This window comes from Lolium rigidum, chromosome 1 (assembly GCF_022539505.1).
Source record: "Lolium rigidum isolate FL_2022 chromosome 1, APGP_CSIRO_Lrig_0.1, whole genome shotgun sequence".
Classification (NCBI taxonomy): Eukaryota; Viridiplantae; Streptophyta; class Magnoliopsida; order Poales; family Poaceae; genus Lolium; species Lolium rigidum.
In genome coordinates this window covers 138,419,234-138,439,492 of record NC_061508.1, presented here as the reverse complement: position 1 = coordinate 138,439,492, position 20,259 = coordinate 138,419,234, and the positions used below count along the sequence as shown (strand labels likewise).

The 20,259-nt window shown below is 42.3% G+C and overlaps 1 long non-coding RNA gene across 1 annotated transcript; it reads right to left on the bottom strand.

The window, feature by feature from the left end:
• Positions 1–18,624: 18,624 nt before the first annotated feature.
• LOC124682448 lies at positions 18,625–19,679 on the bottom strand. The gene is made up of 4 exons (XR_006996287.1): positions 19,578–19,679; positions 19,339–19,401; positions 18,980–19,186; positions 18,625–18,767 (listed from the first exon to the last, which is right to left on the bottom strand). It is a non-coding gene; the product is annotated as an uncharacterized LOC124682448 (long non-coding RNA).
• Between the last annotated feature and the right edge of the window lie 580 nt (positions 19,680–20,259).

Below are 20,259 nucleotides of genomic sequence, written 5' to 3'. Positions count from 1 at the left end.
GGGTCCACAGTTCACTAGAGGTGTCTCTCCCATAAGATAAACGAGCATGTTGGGTGAACAAATTACAGTTGGGCAATTGACAAATAAAGAGGGCATGACCATGCACATACATATTATGATGAGTATAGTGAGATTTAATTGGGCATTACGACAAAGTACATAGACCGCTATCCAGCATGCATCTATGCCTAAAAAGTCCACCTTCAGGTTATCATCCGAACCCCTCCAGTATTAAGTTGCTAACAACGGACAATTGCATTAAGTATTGCGTGTAATGTAATCGGTAACTACATCCTCGAACATAGCACCAATGTTTTATCCCTAGTGGCAACAACACATCCATAATCTTAGAGATTTCTGTCACTTCCCAGATTCACGGAGACATGAACCCACTATCGAGCATAAATACTCCCTCTTGGAGTTACAAGCATCTACTTGGCTAGAGCATCTACTAGTAACGGAGAGCATGCAAGATCATAAACAACACATAGATATAAATTGATAATCAACATAACAAGTATTCTCTATTCATCGGATCCCAACAAACACAACATATAGAATTACAGATAGATGATCTTGATCATGTTCGGCAGCTCACAAGACCCGACAATTAAGCACAATGGGGAGAAGACAACCATCTAGCTACTGCTATGGACCCATAGTCCAGGGGTAGACTACTCACTCATCACTCCGGAGGCGACCATGGCGGCGTAGAGTCCTCCGGGAGATGATTCCCCTCTCCGGCAGGGTGCCGGAGGCGATCTCCTGAATCCCCAAAGATGGGATTGGCGGCGGCGGCGTCTCTGGAAGATTTTCCGTATCATGGCTCTCGGTACTGGGGGTTTCGCGACGGAGGCTTTAAGTAGGTGGAAGGGCAGGTTAGGGGCCACACGAGGGCCCCACACTACAGGTCAGCGCGGCCAAGGGCCAGGCCGCGCCGCCCTAGGGTGTGGCCACCTCGTGGCCCCACTTCGTCTCCTCTTCGGTCTTCTGGAAGCTTCGTGGCAAAATAGGACCCTGGGCGTTGATTTCGTCCAATTCCGAGAATATTTCTTTACTAGGATTTCTGAAACCAAAAACAGTAGAAAACAGCAACTCGCACTTCGGCATCTTGTTAATAGCTTAGTTCCAGAAAATGCACGAATATGACATAAAGTGTGCATAAAATATGTAGATATCATCAATAATGTGGCATGGAACACAAGAAATTATCGATACGTCGGAGACGTATCAATGAGCTGAGATCAAATCATTCAAAACAAATGTCCATATTGATATAAGAGATGATAATGCAAGAGTTAAACAAGCTAGAAGTTTTCATGAACTATTGCTTTAAAGACATGAAACCGTACAAAGTTCATTAAAGATGTTTTAAGTATCCAGCGTAGAAGTTCTATCCTTCATTCCAAGCATCAAGTAAATTTTCACAACATAGAAGGATTCAGTCAAGTAAAAATAAACATGAACGTCATGAATCAACTGTTTCGAAGCTTACTCAACCGGTGAGCGCAAGCATTTGGTATTGGCACCAGGATGTTATGGCAAAAAGAACGTTACTAGGGGTTTGGAAGGCCAAATGGAAGAAAGTCTTACAAAGCTATAAGTGATTATTAGACAAAAGGAAGTCTTATAATCGAAGCTATGCAAGGAGTAGTGATTTCCATGCAACGGATGCACATAGAGCTATATGTGTATGAAAGCTCTCCAATGAAACTAGTGGGGGTGCATCCAACATGGTTGCTCACGAAGACCTAGAGCACTTTTGAGGAAGCTCATCATTGGAATATACAACCCAAGTTCTATAGTGTAAATTCCCCACATAGTTATACTAGTAAAACATGAAAACTCTCTCATATGGAGTGTAGGTGCTAAAGATGAGCACAAATGATGACTATGAATACTGCAGGTGCTAAAACATGAGCACAAGTGTGGATAAAAGATAGTAATGTTGCCCCCTTTTTCTTTATTCTTTTTTTTCTCTTTCTCTTTTTCTTTTCTATTTTTTTTTCTTTCTTTTCTTTTTCTGTTTCTCCTTTTGATGGCCTCCATGGCTCTTTTCACTTTTAGGGGAAACATCCTAATATGACAACACACTTTTGGTACAAATAACTCATAATGAATAAAACATGATGTATAAAACTGTATGCCTCTGCCAGTGTAGCAGGATGTGCAATGATCTAGCGTAACATGGGTAAACAACACATCAGCTGTATAGAATCATGCAAAGCAATATATAAATAATAAATGACAATAAGTCATGTAATGTAAAATGGAAGTTGCATGGCAATATATCTCGGAACAGCTATGGAAATGCTGTGATAGGTGGGTATGGTGGCTGTTTTGAGGAAGATGTATGGCTTATGTGTAGGAGAACAAGAGAAAGTTCTCCCACGAGTTTGGATGTACTGGCGAAGTATGCACAATTCTAAATGTGAGCAAAAGGCAATGCACAGTACCGAAGAGGCTAGTAAATTTGGATGATGGAAGTGCCAAAAACCGTAGCTTAACATTAGTCAAAAAGAACTCACAAGCTTATTGCAAACAACTAGCAGGTTCATCATTAAGAGCACGATTAGAATTCACTCCAAGGAGGGCCGTTCACGGTGGCACAAGTACCTCGCTAGCTCCCTCGACCTTCAGCACAACTTAGTTATTACGATGAACTCTTAGACATGGAAAGCTATCACGTCCAACTACACCTTCAACTATTTAAGTAGAGTTTGTAGTATGGCACAAGCTTAAAGACAACAATCCACTACTAATTTTAACTTATTTAAACAACAAGCTTTACCACCTAAATACCTCAAAACGTTTGCAAAGAATCAAGTTATCAAAGCTCAATGATCTACAAGATTATGCAAGTATTTAATTATACCACTACCACATGCAATATTTTCTGTTTCCAACCATATAACAATGAACGAAGCAGTTTCAACCTTCGCCATGAACATTAAGAATAAAGCTAAGAACACATGTGTTCATATGCAACAGCGGAGCGTGTCTCTCTCCCACACAAAGAATGCTAGGATCCAATTTTATTCAAACAAAACAAAAATAAGAACATAAAGACGCTCCAAGTAAAGCACATAAGATGTGACGGAATAAAAATATAGTTTAACTAGAGGTGACCTGATAAGTTGTCGATGAAGAAGGGAATGCCTTGGGCATCCCCCAAGCTTAGATGCTTGAGTCTTCTTGAAATATGCAGGGATGAACCACGGGGGCATCCCCAAGCTTAGAGTTTTCACTCTTCTTGATCCTATTGTATCATCCTCCTCTCTTGATCCTTGAAAACTTCCTCCACACCAAACTCAAAACAAACTCATTAGAGGGTTAGTGCATAATTAAAAATTTCACATGTTAAGAGGTGACACAATCATTTTTAACACTTCTGGACATTGCCCAAAGCTACTGGAAGTTAATGGAACAAAGAAATCCATCCAACATAGCAAAAGAGGCAATGCGAAATAAAAGGCAGAATCTGTCAAAACAGAACAGTCCGTAAAGACGAATTTTTCTGGGGCACTAAACTTGCTCATATGAGAAAACTCAAAACTAATGAAAGTTGCGTACATATCTGAGGATCACGCACGTAAATTGGAAGATTTTTCTGAGTTACCTACAGAGAACCCTGCCCAAATTCATGACAGCAAGAAATCTGTTTCTGCGCAGTAATCCAAATATAGTATCAACCTTCTATTAGAGACTTCACTTGGCACAACAATGCAATAAAATAAACATAAGGAGAGGTTGCTACAATAGTAACAACTTCCAAGACACAACAAAATAGTAGTAAAATAAGAACATGGGTTATCTCCCAAGAAGTGCTTTATTTATAGCCATTAAGATGGGCTCAACAATTTTAATGATGCACTCCCAAGAAATAAGAGTTGAAGCAAAAGAGAGCATCAAAAAGCAAATTCAAAATAAATTTAAGCCTAACCCACTTCCTATGAGAAGGAATCTTGTAAATAAACAAATTCATGAAGAACAAAGTGACAAGCATATGAAGATAAAACACGAGTAACTTCAAAATTTTCAGCATGTAGGGAGGTGTTTTAGTAACATGAAAATTTCTACAACCATATTTTCCTCTCTGATAATAATTTCCAGTAGCATCATGAACAAACTCAACAATATAACTATCACATAAAGCATTCTTATCATGAGTCTCATGCATAAAATAATTACTACTCCCAACATAAGCATAGTCATTCTTATTAATTGTAGTGGGAGCAAATTCAACAAAGTAGCTAGCATTATTACCATAATCATCAAATATAGGAGGCATAGCATAATCATAATTAATTTTCTCCTCAATAGTAGGTGGATGATAGTCATCATTGTAATCATCATATATAGGAGGTAAAGTATCATCAAAGTAAATTTTCTCCTCGAGACTTGGGGGACTAAAAATATCATGCTCATCAAAACCAGATTCCCCAAGCTTAAATTCTTCCATAGCATTATCAACAATGGTGTTCATACTAATAACATTGCTACTAGCATGCAAATAAGGTTCCATAGGTTTTTTAATTTTCGCATCACACAATTTATGTCTTAACTCAGGAAATAGATTAAAAAGCTCACTAAATTTTTTGTTGTTTTCCATTAAGCCTAACTAGTGAAAAATAAAAACAAGAAACAAAAAGATGCAATTGCAGGATCTAAAGGAAATAGCTTCAAGCACTCACACACCGGCAACAATGCTAGGAAATAGCTTAGTAGTCGGAGGATGTGAATACCTTTTAGCTTACCTCCCCGACAAAGGCGCCAGAAAATAGCTTTGCTGGCGTGCAGTTGACGTGGGAGTTAGAAATTTCTGTGGTGTAATTTTCCTTCACGTCCCCGGCAACGGCGCCAGAAAATAGCTTGATGCCTACTCACGCTTCTTTTCCTGTAGACAGTGTTGGGCCTCCAAGAGCAGAGGTTTGTAGAACAACAGCAAGTTTCCCTTAAGTGAATCACCCAAGGTTTATCGAACTCACGGAGGAAGAGGTCAAAGATATCCCTCTCAAGCAACCCTGCAATTACGATACAAGAAGTCTCTTGTGTCCCCAACACACCTAATACACTTGTCAGATGTATAGGTGCACTAGTTCGGCGAAGAGATAGTGAGATGCAAGTGATATGGATGAATATGAGTGGTAATAACAATCTGAAATAAACATGGCCGCGAGTAAACATGCAGTAGAACAGTAAATAAACGGAGATTCGATATTTGGAAACAAGGCCTAGGGATCATACTTTCACTAGTGGACACTCTCAACATTGCAATCATAATTAAATATAAGCACTTCATCATACTACTCTCTTATATGATAGAGAACTCAAATTCATTGGGCAAGTGTGCAAAAGCACACCTCAAAGGCGTATTCCCAAGTACTATAAACACCCCACACCATCACCGTGAGCAATTCATAGGAGGTACTAACACACCACAATTCATAAGGGAGTTACACACGGCGCACACACTATCACCATTACACCGAGGTCACAGTAACTCCAAAGTTCACATAATTAAGCACTTGAATAGCATATGACATCTAGATTATAAAGCTCATCATATGGATCTCAATCATGTAAGGCATCTCATGAGATCATTGTATTGAAGTACATGGGAGAGAGAGATTAACCACATAGCTACCGGTAGAGCCCTCAGCCTCGGGGGAGACCTACTCCCTCCTCATCATGGGAGACAACGATGGCGATGAGGATGGCGGTGATGTCGATGGAGATGACTCCGGGGGCAATTCCCCGTCCCGGCGGCGTGCCGGAACAGAGACTTCTGTCCCCCGAATTGGAGTTTCGCGATGGCGGCGGCTCTGGAAGGTTTTCTGGAGTTTCGTCAATTGTTGTCGAAGATTTAAGTCACGAGGAGTCTTATAGGCGAAGAGGCGGAGTCGGAGGGGCCACGGGGGACCCACACAGTAGGGGGGCGCGCCCCCCCTCTGGCCGCGCCGCCATGGTGTGTGGAGGCCCTGGGCCTCCCCTCTGGTCCCTCTTCGGTGTTCTGGAAGCTTCGTGGAAATATAAGATCGTGGGACTTGATTTCGTCCAATTCCGAGAATATATCCTGTGTAAGATTTCTGAAACCAAAAACAGCAGAAAACAGGAACTGACACTTCGGCATCTTGTTAATAGGTTAGTTCCGGAAAATGCATAATAATGACATAAAGTGTGTATAAAACATGTTAGTATCATCATAAAACAAGCATGGAACATCAGAAATTATAGATACGTTGGAGACGTATCAGCCACCCTTGGCCGCAGCCCCTAGTTGGCCGGCGCCCAAGCCCCCTCTCCCCAAACCCTAGCTACCTCTCCTCCACATACAACTCTCGCATACGCTTAGGCGAAGCCCTGCCTGAGTTCTCCATCACCACTGCCACCACGCCGTCGTGCTGCCGGGATTCCAAGGAGGATCTACTACTTCCGCTGCCCGCTGGAACGGGGAGAAGGACGTCGTCATCAACACCGAACGTGTGACCGAGTACGGAGGTGCTGCCCGATTGTGGCACCGTCAAGATCTTCTACGCGCTTTTGAAAGCGGCAAGTGATCATCTTCTGCAACAACGAGATCTAATCTCGTAGGCTTTGGAAATCTTCAAGGGTTAGTCTCGTTCATCCCCTTGTTGCTACCATCTTCTAGATTGCATCTTGGCTTGGATTGCGTTCTCGCGGTAGGAATTTTTTTGTTTTCTATGCTACGAATCCCTTCAGCGCTGCCTTGTGGTGTCGCCACCTCGTGGCCCCACTTCGTATCTCCTTCGGTCTTCTGGAAAGCTCCGTGGAAAATAAGACCCTGGGATTTTGTTTCATCCAATTCCGAGAATATTTCCTGTGTAGGATTTCTGAAACCAAAAACAGCAGAAAAAAGGAACTGGCGCTTCGACATCTTGTCAATAGGTTAGTGTCGGAAAATGCGTATAAATGATATAAAGTGTATATAAAACATGTGAGTATTGTCATAAAACTAGCATGGAACATAAGAAATTATAGATACGTTTGAGACGTATCAGCTCTCATCGAGAGATCTTGTATAGTAGATGTGTGGGGTTGAACCCATTCATTGACGCTCATCCACAAGTCACGTGTACCTTCACACAACAAAGACCAAGCAAAGTATGTGTGTGCGTGATAGAGGAGCATATCATCAACGACATGTCCATTCATGTTCACAACACCGTTAGCACAACACAAATATATCAACAAGAATGCATATGCAAGGTCAATGTGTAAGAACTCCGTATGAACATCTTCCAAATGTGAAAACACAAAAACTCCAAATTGTGAGACGACTATGATGTCCATCTCATGTAGAAACTCATGTGCATTATTGCACTCAAGGCATCGGAAAGAGAAATTGTTCAACATCCTTGAAGCAATAAGAGGAGAATTTGGCAAAAACACATAAGGGAGAGTGTCCAAAATATCATCAACATGTGTGTACACAAACCATCGGAAAGAGAAATTGGTCCTCATAATTGTGGCAACACCAATGATAAGAATCACATCATCATGCTTGCAAAAGAACCATGAGAAAGAGAAATTGTTCGGCATGTTCAATGCAAAGCATGGGAGAGGTATTAGAGCCGGGTTCGATCTTGAACTCACTTGTATTATGCTCTCAAGAGCTCTCTTTGTCAACTCGTGCTCAATCGAGGTTGACATTGGCATTCTTGTACCTACACACAAAATAGGCAAAGCAAAGAACGTGTGTGCATGGTATATGAACACATCATCCATCATGATGGTCCATTTATTTTGCACATCACCATTAGCATTAAGCAATTTACCAGAGTAGATGTGGTGAATATGCGGAGTAAACATGGGAACATTCTCAACATGGATATATGCAAAATCTCCAAAATGTGAGAGAGCTATGGGGGCAATCTCATTCACAAGCATATTAACATCATTGCAAGCCAAGCATTGGAAAGAACAAGTATTCAATATTTTGGTTGCACTAATGGGAGAATATTGCAAGCATGTAGCACAAAACATGTTCAAAATTTTATCATTGTTGTCGACAAACCTAGGGAAAGAGAAATTGTTCGGCAAGGTTGTCACAACACAAGCATCGTTATCAACATTGCAAGCAATACATGAGAAAGAGAAATTGTTCGACATATTGCAAGCAATAGGATAGAAATCTAAACACTCATAGCATGGCATGGTCAAAGTGTCACAATCAACTACTTCCACATGATCAACAATGGTGGTATCACAAGGGAAAGTGAAAGAAGCATATGACATAGTAATAGGATCATCCAACCCATACAAGCACTCACAAATCATCATGTCCACTAGTGCGATCATGGCATCATCAACAACCATATATGTAGTCCCGCTCATATGAGGTAGGTGTTGTGGAAGAGGTAGGCTCGATGTGGCCTTCATGTTCATCTTCAAGCAAGCATGGTGTGATATCATCATCTTCATGCACCATGTACATCTTCTCCATGATCGGCGTCTCGTCATCCATGGTACCTAATGAGACACAAGAAAACACACTAGAGGTAGAGGGTAAGTTGTTAGAATTCGAAATGGTCTCACATGACCTATGAACTACCACTCTCATCTCACTTGGTGTATCACTCATGGTCTCAAAGTGGAGGCACTCATCAAGCTCACATATAGTGGAGTCGCTCATCTCACATATAGTGGAGTTGCTCATCTCACATATAGTGGAGTCCCTCATCTCCATGGCAATGGCGTCGTCGATGTCCGAGCAACCTAAAAAAGAGGAAGACAACACAAGAGGAGTAGAGGTTAAGTTGTTACAAATCGAAACATCCTCATTCGACTCATGATGTGTATCTCTCTTACTCTCAAGGTATTTGAAGTACGCGTTTGATACGTCGCAAACGTATCTATAATTTTTGATGTTCCATGCTTGTTTTACACCAATTACTATATGTTTTAAGGGACTAACCTATTAATAGTTGCAAAAGTGCACAAGTTCTTGGTTTCAACTTTGTTGTGTAGGAAATAGACAAATATGGAAGGAAATAGCTCATTATGGTGAAATCTGGAATTTCCCGGAATCTATCTCTGCTGAACACCTTTAAAAGATCGCTTCAAAAATCCATCAAAACGACGTCCAATGGAAAAGTCGTAAACTACAAAGTTGTAGAGAATTTCAAACCGAACAATTTGGATATCTTATTCATCCCGAACGGACAACGGATGCATCCGGCAGAGCAGAATTATTGCGGAGGTTCGTGCAGTCTCGGGACTCCGAAAGTTGGTGACGTATTTGACACAAACTCTTTCCATACCTGGATATTTCGGACCAGCCACAAGTTGTGAGGCTCATGAAGGACAGAGGGGAGTCCTAGGAAGGTTCTAGAGGTGCCCAAGAGCCCTTGGATCAAAGGAGCATCCATCCCATGGCCTACATTGCATCTCCAACACTATATATTGATGGGAAACCCTATTTTTGGAGGCCCCCAAGAATTGTCACGAAAATCCTCCTCCTTGCCAGCAGCCAAGGAGGGGGAAACACTCATCTACACCAGCACCAACTCAAGGAAGAAGAAGGCTAAGGGGCGGCGCTCCCCCATTATGCCGGCATCGGGGAAGGAGCCCCCCGCGCCGCCGCCGGCGCCGCCCACGCCTCCGCCTCCCGGCGCTCCTCGCTGAGCCCTCCAACGTCTTCACCGCCATCTCCGTCACCAACTCCTCATTGTATTCAGTGGTCCATCCTCTCACAAACCTCTGTACCGCCCTATGTAAACATGGTGTTTGATGCTATAAGTTATAATCCTATGATCTATGTCATGTTGTCATAGTTTATTTGTTCTTTGATTGATTGGTTGTTTCTCTTTGGTTCATTAGAGTTGGATGTTGATATGTTACCGTCCTTGGTGCCCATTATATTTGTGCGCGCATGGATCAAGCACCATAGGGTTGGTAGTACTTGTATACTAGAAGGGGAAGTTCTGCCGGAGTGACAGAAACCTAAGGACGCGAACCGGATAGTTGCATGTATGGGAGTAAGAGGACCATTTACTTAAGGCTATGGTTGGGGAAACCTTAATGCTTGCTAGTAGTTACAGATGTTTGCTAGCAAGCCAATCATATAGTACTTGTAATCCCGGAGGGAGAGCATGTATATTTAGCCTCTCCTACATAGAAAGCTGCATCGAAGACATTGAACCCAAGATCTTCACTAATTGATCTTGGACAAAGCCACCACTATTACCACCGCCTTTCCACACTCATGCTACTGTTAGTTTAGTTTGTTTTATTGTTGCAGCACTAACATTTATTCCGTGTATTTTATTGTTCTGCAAAGTCACCTCTCATACCCGTTATCGCTCTAGTTTTATTTCCTAGATATTGCAAACGCTTAGTGTGCGTAGAGTTGTATCAGTGGCTGATAGAACTTGAGAGAATGTTTATCCTACCTTTAGCTCCTTGTTGGGTTCGACACTCTTACTTATCGAAAAGGCTACACACGATCCCCTATACTTGTGTGACATCAGCGTTGCACTCGGCTTTTTCTTTGTGTGTCATCTTGGCTTCTCGAGCATCTAGCTCGGCGAAGTATGCTCTTATCTCGGCTTGCTCTTGTGGGGTCATCTTGTATATCTCTCACTAGGTAAGGTGTATGTGTATGTGGTGGAAGGAAAACTACACAAGTATCCCACCTTTCAAGAAAGTATCGGAAAAATGGTTCAAGTCAAGAGCAAAATCGAAATGTATCGGGGTTACTCACACACACACACACTCAAAGCACACACAAAAGGCTAAGAATTCTATATGTGGTGGGTAAGGGGTGGATAGCAAACGAAAAAGATCAACTGAAAAGTCTATTGTCAAATATGGGTAAGATCCAAAGTCAAATGTCAAAAGTGGTGATCTATGTCAAAGAGACACGAAAACACACACAAGGAAGAACAATGGGGTTAGCGGGACCAAGGAAGTGAGCAAGTAACAAGATGGTCCTAGCGAAGACTATAAGCTCTGTGTCGCGCCAACACAAGAGAGACGGTAGCTCGGTTGCATATGAGAGAAGCAACAAGATTTGCGCAAATGCCACTCTTCTCTTTTCTCTCTTAGTGCTTACAAGCTTTGCACTCTGTTGTATCGGTGGACACACACTCTTTTTTGTATTTCTTTTTTTTTCTTTTTTTTTTCTATGCTTAGAAGCTTTTTTTTCTTTTCTATGTCACACCTTTTCTTCTTTTGTGTATCTTTCTCACAGAGCTTTCTTCGGAGCTTTGCTCAACACAACACACACACACACACACACCCTCTCACGGTCGTGACACTTGTGCAATGTTTCGCAACACTCGAAAAGCCACTCTCAATGGGATATGTACACAAAGAAAGAAACGGGGTTACAAGGGGTGGGGCAAGTTATACCTATTGATGTTAGGCGGTGTCAAGCACACGAACTTGCGATGATCGAGGTGGTGTCGATGATGGTGGCGAAGTTGCGCCGGAATCCGGGGTGCCGATGCCGTCGTCGCGGTGTTGATGTAGACGCGGAAGCGGATTTCATGGACTAAAGGCACTCCAAATCGGAAACCGGACAAATTAAGTCAATACCCAAAAAATTGGGTCACGACGAGCGATCGAAGTTGTCAAAATTTTGGAGTCGAAAAATTTCGGAAAAGGAGTCAAAATTAGAGTCACAATATTGTGAGATGGCTGTCAAAGTTTGGAGTCAAACGGAATCCGAAAAGTTGTCAAGATTTGGGGCAAAAAGTGAAGTTAAAATTGGACAGAAATGTGCTGGGCGGTAGTACCGCTCGAGGTACCGACCGATGTACCGGTTAAGAGCATGTCTAACAGGCCCCGTATAACCCGCCCACCCCATAAAATTCCGGCGGGATACGGGGCCGGCGCGAGTTTGGGCGTCTAGCAGGCCCCGTATTCGGGCCGGCCCGTTTCGGCGGAATACGGGGCCCAGGAAATCGGCCCCGTCGCCCCGTACTTATAGTGGACGCAGGTACGAGTGAGCGGTTAACCCCTCACTCGCAACCCTAGCTCCGCCGTGCGCCGCCGCCTCCTCTTCCTGCTCCGGCGAGCAATTAGTCGCTCCCCCGCGCCGCATTCCACCCGTGATCCGGCATGGACGCTCGCCGCCGCAGTACCGCCTCGCCGGCGAGCGGATCGAAGCGATCTCGCTCGCCGGACAACATGGAGGATGCGTGGCGGCGGCAATGCAAGAGATCCGCCGCCGGGAGCCGGCGTTTGGCCTGCAGGTACGCCGGCGCCGCTACGTCCCGCCGAAGCTCGTTGACTTCGCGGCGGGCGGGCGCTGGTACAACGAGGATCCGCCGATGAAGCCGATGAGCGGGCCCAAGTTCGACGAGTGGCGCGCCGACTGGGAGCGCCGCCGCTGGGCGAAGGAGGCTTGGAGCAGCGGGAGCACCAGCGCTAGAGGAGGCCCCCGACTTGTTGAAGGAGCTACGACAGTTCCTCAAGGAAGACGCCAAGAGGAAGAGGGCGGAGGAGGAAGAGGTGGCGGCGGCCATCGCCGCCGCGAAGGAGGCGGAGTTGCGGGAGGCGGAGGCGGACTCGTACCTAGTCGACCTCCCCGAGTAGGATCGCGCATTCTGGATGTAGAATCGTTGATCCGTATGTATGATCCGTAGTATGATCAATGAAATCGAACTTCCCAGGGTTTTTATTTTTGAAAATACGGGGCGAAATACGGGTTCTGTTAGACGGAATGGCTCTTCCGTTGGCAACTTTTCGATACGGGGCGAAAAAGCAGCGAGATACGGGGCAGAAATATAAGGGGCCTGCTAGACATGCTCTAATAAGGTGTAACTAGATGACCCGTTGCGCTATCGCGCAAACGGCAGACTCAATTCAGAATTTAAATCATAAGTTTTAGATTATTTTATTATTAAAAATTAGTTTGCAATTTAATTGCTTTGGTATCTTGCAGACACCATCCCATTGAGGTACTGCAGTAAGATATATATAACAATTTAGTATGATTCCACAGCATTCTTTTTTGCTTTTCTGCTTTTGTATAAGTTCCCCAGCCAAATTATAGTTATTGTACCGAAAAAGTAGCATCATAAAAGAAACATAAAAAGACAGTAATTCCAAGAAGAATGTATCTACTTATTGTGAGTAGCAAGTGAGAAAAGTTTGGTTCGACATTTTGAGCCTCCCTTAACCGATACCACGGAACCAGAAACTATTACAAATAGTTGCTCCGCGTAGATAATTTCTACCACTATTCTCCGCGATACCATCCATGAGTCCATCCCCATCGTGATTTGCGTTAACAGCCCAACAAATAATTGCCCGTGTAGACAATTTCCACCACTATTCTCAGCGACACCGTCCATCCCCATCGCGATTTGCGTTAACAACCCAGTCTCTTCCTCTTAAACCTATCGTCCTGATCTGCTACACCTTTCTCCATTCTCTCCACGCCCTCTAATCCGTTGACCAAGTACAACGTCATGGCCATCCACGCCATCAGCCACAGCCATCCGCTGCTCACTCCAAGATTTACCTAACACTTGATAGAGGACAAAACAAATTAAACATTTCACAATCTAAGACTCATTTCAGAATCCTACACAATACATTTACAGAAATAGTAGGAAATCTTAAAGAAATGTACTTCAAAAATAACGATAATGATATGTGCTAGAAAGCCATCAATACTATTAGAAAATAGAATGTGCACTTTGTAGATTAAGGTAAGGTAACTTCATGATGTTAGCATCATAAAAATGCAATTTCACTTATCGTGAACCTAAATTAAATGTCCATTTGAATATACTAAATCAGACATTTATTCAACTTGTCACAAGTAAATAATTATAGAGATAATAAGAAAATAAAGGTAGGTGTCATGTATACGAAGGACCTTTAAACCAATTATTGAAATTCCTTGCATCTCTCTAGCCAAGATACCGGTCATATGACTACTAAATGCTAATAACAAAAGAAATACCAGGTGGCATTTCAGGCTCAATGCTCACCATTATAAGGAGCCAAGACGTACATAAACATGAATTTATTTACCCCTTAGCCAAATTAGGAAGTTAAGATGCATCATGTTAGTGGTGACATCAAACGAAACTGGTTAGCATGAATATTTTAGCAAAGCTGCTCTTTTCCATGTTGCGCCGGTGCTGCCAACATGCCTACCCTATACATGGTTCACACTTCTTTTTAAGCAAACATAATGAAAAGATATAAATTTAAACTTTACACAGCAAGTTCCGATCCACAGCGAGTGCATGAATAGATGTTGAAAATGCTTAATTTTAAACACAAGGTTATAACCATGAGCACGGTCGTAAGCATGACTCCTTACCGCCGCTCTTCGCCTTTTATTATATGGCCTGGGGATTAAGAAATTTTACAATCAACACCATTATATATGACTTTACATATATTGCTCTGGCTATAAATTGCTGCTCTTCCTCTTACAAAAAAAATCAGTAGATATAAATATATAGAGGATAGGATGTGGGGGGAGGCATATGTGTAGGTACCGAACACAGATTAGCCAATCATGCAAGCACATGACCAGGAGCAATGCTATGGCAGCTGAGCACTATTCCATCGTTACAAACAACGGCCACACAAACCAACATCATTCTTCCACTATTTTTGTCAACAAGACTACATACCTATGAGGAAAAGAGGGAAAGGTAAGCACCTCTATTCCGAGAGCAGAAGAGGCAACAATAAATATCCCGAAGAAGCAAGCAACAGACGAACAGATCAACCTACAAAAAAAAAGGAATTAGCAGGCATGCAGGCATTTCATCGAACATGCAAACTGGAAGGACAAAAACCGAATGTAAGGTGAGAGAAAATGTACACCAACCAGATTGCGTGGGCGAGAAGAGAAGGAAATAAACGTTGAAGCAAGACAAATCTGCATAGAAGCATAGAAAGCAAATTAGCCAACTGGAAGAAATCTGCAAGACTAATGTTGTTAGTGCACACCTCCTAGCAGGCTAACAGGGTGAGATTAGTACCTGGCAGTACAAAAAAATATTCTAGAACAAGAGCAACAATGAGTACGATCAAAGAAAAAAAACTGTGATATGTCATACAAGAAAATAGGCCTACTATAGAACACTGCATTTCCAATAAAAACCTGTCATGTAATCCGCTCCTAAATCCAGTTGAGAGAGAGAGAGAGGAGAGAGCGATGTAGGTACCAAATCGTCCCACCCTGCTTCGAGTCGACGCAGCAGTCAACACCAGTGTAGTTGCCGATGAAAAGAGGTCGCCGTATGACCTCTAGTTGGTCGAAAAGGGGATTGGGGTGGTGCGAACTCCTCTCCTCTTTTCCCTTTTTCTTATCCATCCTGGCGAGGCACTCCCACTCTGGCTGCTCTCCGCCCAGGACCACAACCAAACTCCGCGTGGCCGCAAGCTGATTCCGCATCCGCATGTCTCCTCCAGCGCCGCCCCTTTTCTTCCCGACACAGCATCTGCGCACATATTACGTGGCGGTCGCTGCCTGCCCTACCGATCGTCCCGCCAGAGACACAAGAAAAGCCTTTTACGTGCTTCGTCTGACCCTGACATTAATATGTGCAGATCAAAGCCTCCAACAATAAAATGATTACTGGTTTAATTGAAAGGCAATTGTTTCTTTTGAAATATCTGAAAGGCGTTACTGCAGGTAAGAAACGAATTACTTATCAGTTGTCACAAAGCTAAATTTCAGATCGTCTACCTGGACAACAGGCGATCGCATCGGTGAACCAAGAGAGAAACTTTGCACGATACAGTCCCTCCATTGCTGGATCAACCATCTGGCCGCAACTCCACTTGCACCTGAAGATGAGCTGTGGTCAAGGAGAGGGCAAAGCATATAAAATGAGGAAGACATAGGAACACCCGATTTAGAACAGTGCAATTAACCTATGCTTGAATGATCAAAATTAGAGTAAAGAAGGAAACCACTTAATGTATTAATTTGGAAATGTATTGGCCAAGAAGCTATCGATAAATAAATTACATCGGAATGAAAACACTGACAAACTAAAGCCATCCACCAGTTCACGCTAAATTTCTACTTCACATATTCACAAGAATGAGCCAGATTCAGTAATCAGTCCATGGAAACTAAAAACCATAGCATATGGCAACAGAGAGAGAGAGAGAGAGACCGAGCTTACGCTAGAGGATCAAGATAAGCTCACCCCACTGTGGCATGAATAATAGATCCGAGCCAGAATATCCATTACATATGCACCTAGCCTGCAAAAATAGAATTTTTCCTAAATGCTCCAAACCAACAATGGAAAACTAAGCATCCAGACTTTGAAAATAGCAGCGGGAAGTCGGGAAGCATAAAGAAAGATCAATGAACATTCAGTAATCTGAAAAATTCAAAAGGAGCTGAAAATCACAAATTCACACAAACTTGCTCATCTACAGCACATAGCTTCACAAAAATAAAACCCAATTTTATGTTTTCTGTTGGTATTTATAAATCTACTCTCAAGTAGATCATCAAGCACTCCTTGAGCATAAAAAAAAATGCATGTATCATTTAATCCCTCCAAAAATTAACCGAGCACTATTCTGTACATACGTATAGATCAAAAAAAATAAGGAAATTGTTAAAGTTACAAAGAGGGTTAAGATAAAAATGGAGAGGATCCATGTCCTCAATAACTCCTTCGTTTTGTCCCATAGAGCCATTGCTTTCCTCGGTGGAGATGGAAGGCTTAATACATCAACATAGATTCTATACACTCTCAAAGCCAACATTCTATCCTGATAGTTCATTGTCCCATATGTCCTCATAGTTCATTGTTTTATCGGCTTTCATTAAGGACCATTGGATTGCGGTGGCACAGTGCAGCTAGCTTACCTCCTACCGTTCTATCCTGCAGTTACCCAATCTGGAGATCAAGTGCAGGCTGGCTTCCGTAGCCATGGCCACTTCAGATTGGTGTATTTTAGATGCCTCAGGCCAGGTTTAGGAGGAGCTCACATGGTGTTTAGGCAGATAAGAAAAGTAACATTGTTTGGCAAATAAGCTCAAGTTTAGCATCTCCTAAGCTCTTAGCCACTTTAATTTAAGACAGATTAACTAAAAACAAATGGCATCTTCTACCAAAACAAAAGGATAAGGAAAGCAAAACATACAATTGAAATGAGCAGAACTACATCAAGAAAACAAACATGAATGCATTGTACTGTAAACATGAATGTATATATGTGCAACTCTTATATGTAAGCAAATCAGGAACCCTGAGAATGTTGTGGCACAACACAGTGGATAAGGAATCCAGGGACCTTGATGAACTTTGAATCTGTCGAATCTCTTGATTTCGTATTCGTTTATCGTATAACCTAACTAAGCAAATTCCACGGACAGTGCATATAGAAACACGACTTTCACATACTCGCAGAATGAAAGAAAAGCAAAGGCCAGAGAATGGGGGTACTCAAGCACTGATTTGCAGCATACACAAAAGTAAAATATGTAAATCTCACACGGGCGGTGATGTTGAAGCCAGTGAAGGTTTCTTACCATCCTTGGATCACTTGACGGGAGATGAAGGGGCCATTTGCTCGAGCGCCTCGGAGCCATCTGCAACATCCACGCCTCCGCTACCATCCAGGTTAGGACTGAGGAGGACTACCAGTAGGTGTCAACCGTAAACACAAGAATCTGAAGAAAAAAACATGCAGACATTTAAATATTTCAGAATTGCAGGTATATTGATCGGATTGAAGAGCACATGCACTATAATTTGAAGAGTATTTTTTTCTAAAACCTTATAGCTCTCAAATTGGACAACATATTCAAAAGCAAGCCTATCAAATCAGTAGTAGTACAAAATGAAAGAGTGCCAATGAGCAGAGATATATGTACATTTACCCATATTAATACCTGGGTTGGAAGAAAGCAACAACAGGTTTGAATGCACTGTACAATAATGAGGTAGAACCATGCCATCAAACCATCTGCATTCCAATACAATAATGTCCATTATCCAAACTGCTCACATATTGAACAAGAAGATACTATCAAAAATAGCCAAGGAGCAAACACTGACAACAGAATATAACAAAAAAAATCATCTGTTGTCTTCCTTCCTATAGTGATACTGTAATAATAATTAAAAATACAGCCAAAGCCGAGTAGCGTGACAAAAACCTTTCAAATATGTTTTTTATCGAAAAGATCTGACTCACTAACCCATCAAAACACCCAACACTGCAGATTTAGGAATTGAAAAGAAATATTTCATTTCATACACCTGAAAGGAAATCTCGTTCTCATGTCAACCATGTGAATACCACTACTACTAAAAGATCCATGTACTATTAATGAGCATCACTTTCACTGACACACTCGTGTATATTCATCACCCATAGACTACAATTAAAAGAAAGAGGCAAAAATGAGTGGACCATGAGAAACCATGTGAATACCACTACTACTAAAAGACCCATGTACTATTAATGAGCATCATTTCACTGACACACTCGTGTACATTCATCACCCATAGACTACAATTAAAAGAAAGAGGCAAAAATGAGTGGACCATGAGAAAGTAATGCAAAATTGAAGTTTGGTTAGAGCATGTGTTCCTTTCATGTAGTATTTATGATACTATAAATTAAGCCATGTCAAAGATTACTCACAAACAAGACAAATGGAAAGCCTGGCAGGGCCATTGCCCCCACCCTGTTCTCGTCAGCATCAACAGTGGAACGGTGGCGATAGTACTCGGCTCAAGCAGCAACTGTCACAAGACCATCACCACTCCTTCCAACCTAGCAGATACCTGGGAAACAAGCTTGGAAAGCATGAATCGTCGGAGCAGATCATGGGCTTGCATCAATCATTTCAGAATATGTAGCCCCAAAATAATTCCCGGTTCAAACCAAAGCGCACAAAATGTACAGTTAATGGCAAAGAAAGCTAGACACATATAAAGAGGAGACAAAAGTCCTAGAGGATCTGAAACAAAATGGAGCACAGAACATCAGAAATTACTTGCAGATTGCAGACTGACTGTTGTTGTCGCTATATGATCATTGTAGGATCGTTTGCACCACCATTGTCTCCAACTCCCTTCCTCCTTGCTAGTTGTGCCATATACAAAGCTGCCAAATAACCTCACCTGCTGCCACTATCCTTTAGTGTCATATTACCAGGATAATCGGTCCCAATAAGCTCATAAGTTTTCTGATCCAAAGCCACCTGCATCAACAAAAATATTAGTTCATAATGTGAACTCAATGAGAAGAGGGAAACTACCATCAACAAGAGAGCAGCCCTGCCAAAAAAAATCTCCATGATACATTGGTAAATAAACAAAGCATTAAGAAACAAAAGCAACAATAGTCACTTACCTCCCAAGATCTGAACAGCACGCCAACTTTCTCTGCTGCAACCTTGTGCCCTGCCAGCATCCCCTACCACCAAAGAGTTGCAGCTAACGAATTAGAAAAAACACCTAAAAGGGTGGAGAGGTCTGCTGATTGACAGACAACCCTGTTGTACTCTAGATCTTCAGCAGTCAACCAAGCCACAACTAACCAAGAATGCTCATTTTTCTCACTTGATTTCCTCAGAAGAGAAGGGATATAACCTTTGCTTGATGCCTCGTGCTGCTGCCTGCAGGGACCCAACTGTCGCGTTGGTCACCTCATCGCTCGTGCCGCCGGCCTCCTCCGGGACATGCTCCTGGATAGAAACCTTAATAAGATACCTGAAACAAAGGTAAGCTCATCAAATTACCAGCATCCAACTATAGTAAATATGGCTGAGAAGCAAAAGAAACCACAGACGTGGTGTTTGTGTTATACAACATAACATTTGTCGCCTAGGCCTACAGGCTATCCTAGTGCACCAACGGCAGATCATCAGAATTGTACAAACTATAGTTCTTGGAGACTTAGCCTGATCAATCAGCGACTTTGCAAAGTGAAGTTCGTTATAGGAGTTTAATTTAAGGAAGAAGTGCATCAAAAAAGATCAATGGCATGCAGAACAATATATATCAATTGACCAGTGCACAAATTCCTAACCGAATGGGCTATGAATCCCTGCATTGTTAATCTAAAAAACTGCATTGTTATCTCTATCCACCTCTCAGTCCGTCATCTCCCTGAACGAACAATCAGCAACATAGAAAATTAATAACGCTGTTAATTCCAAAATGATTTATCCAGCTAGTTGATTGATTTCTTGAAGAGGACGGGTGCAGTGGCTACCTGAAGAACACGGGACAGAAGTGGGGTAAACAAGAAGAAACAAACGTAAAAAAAATA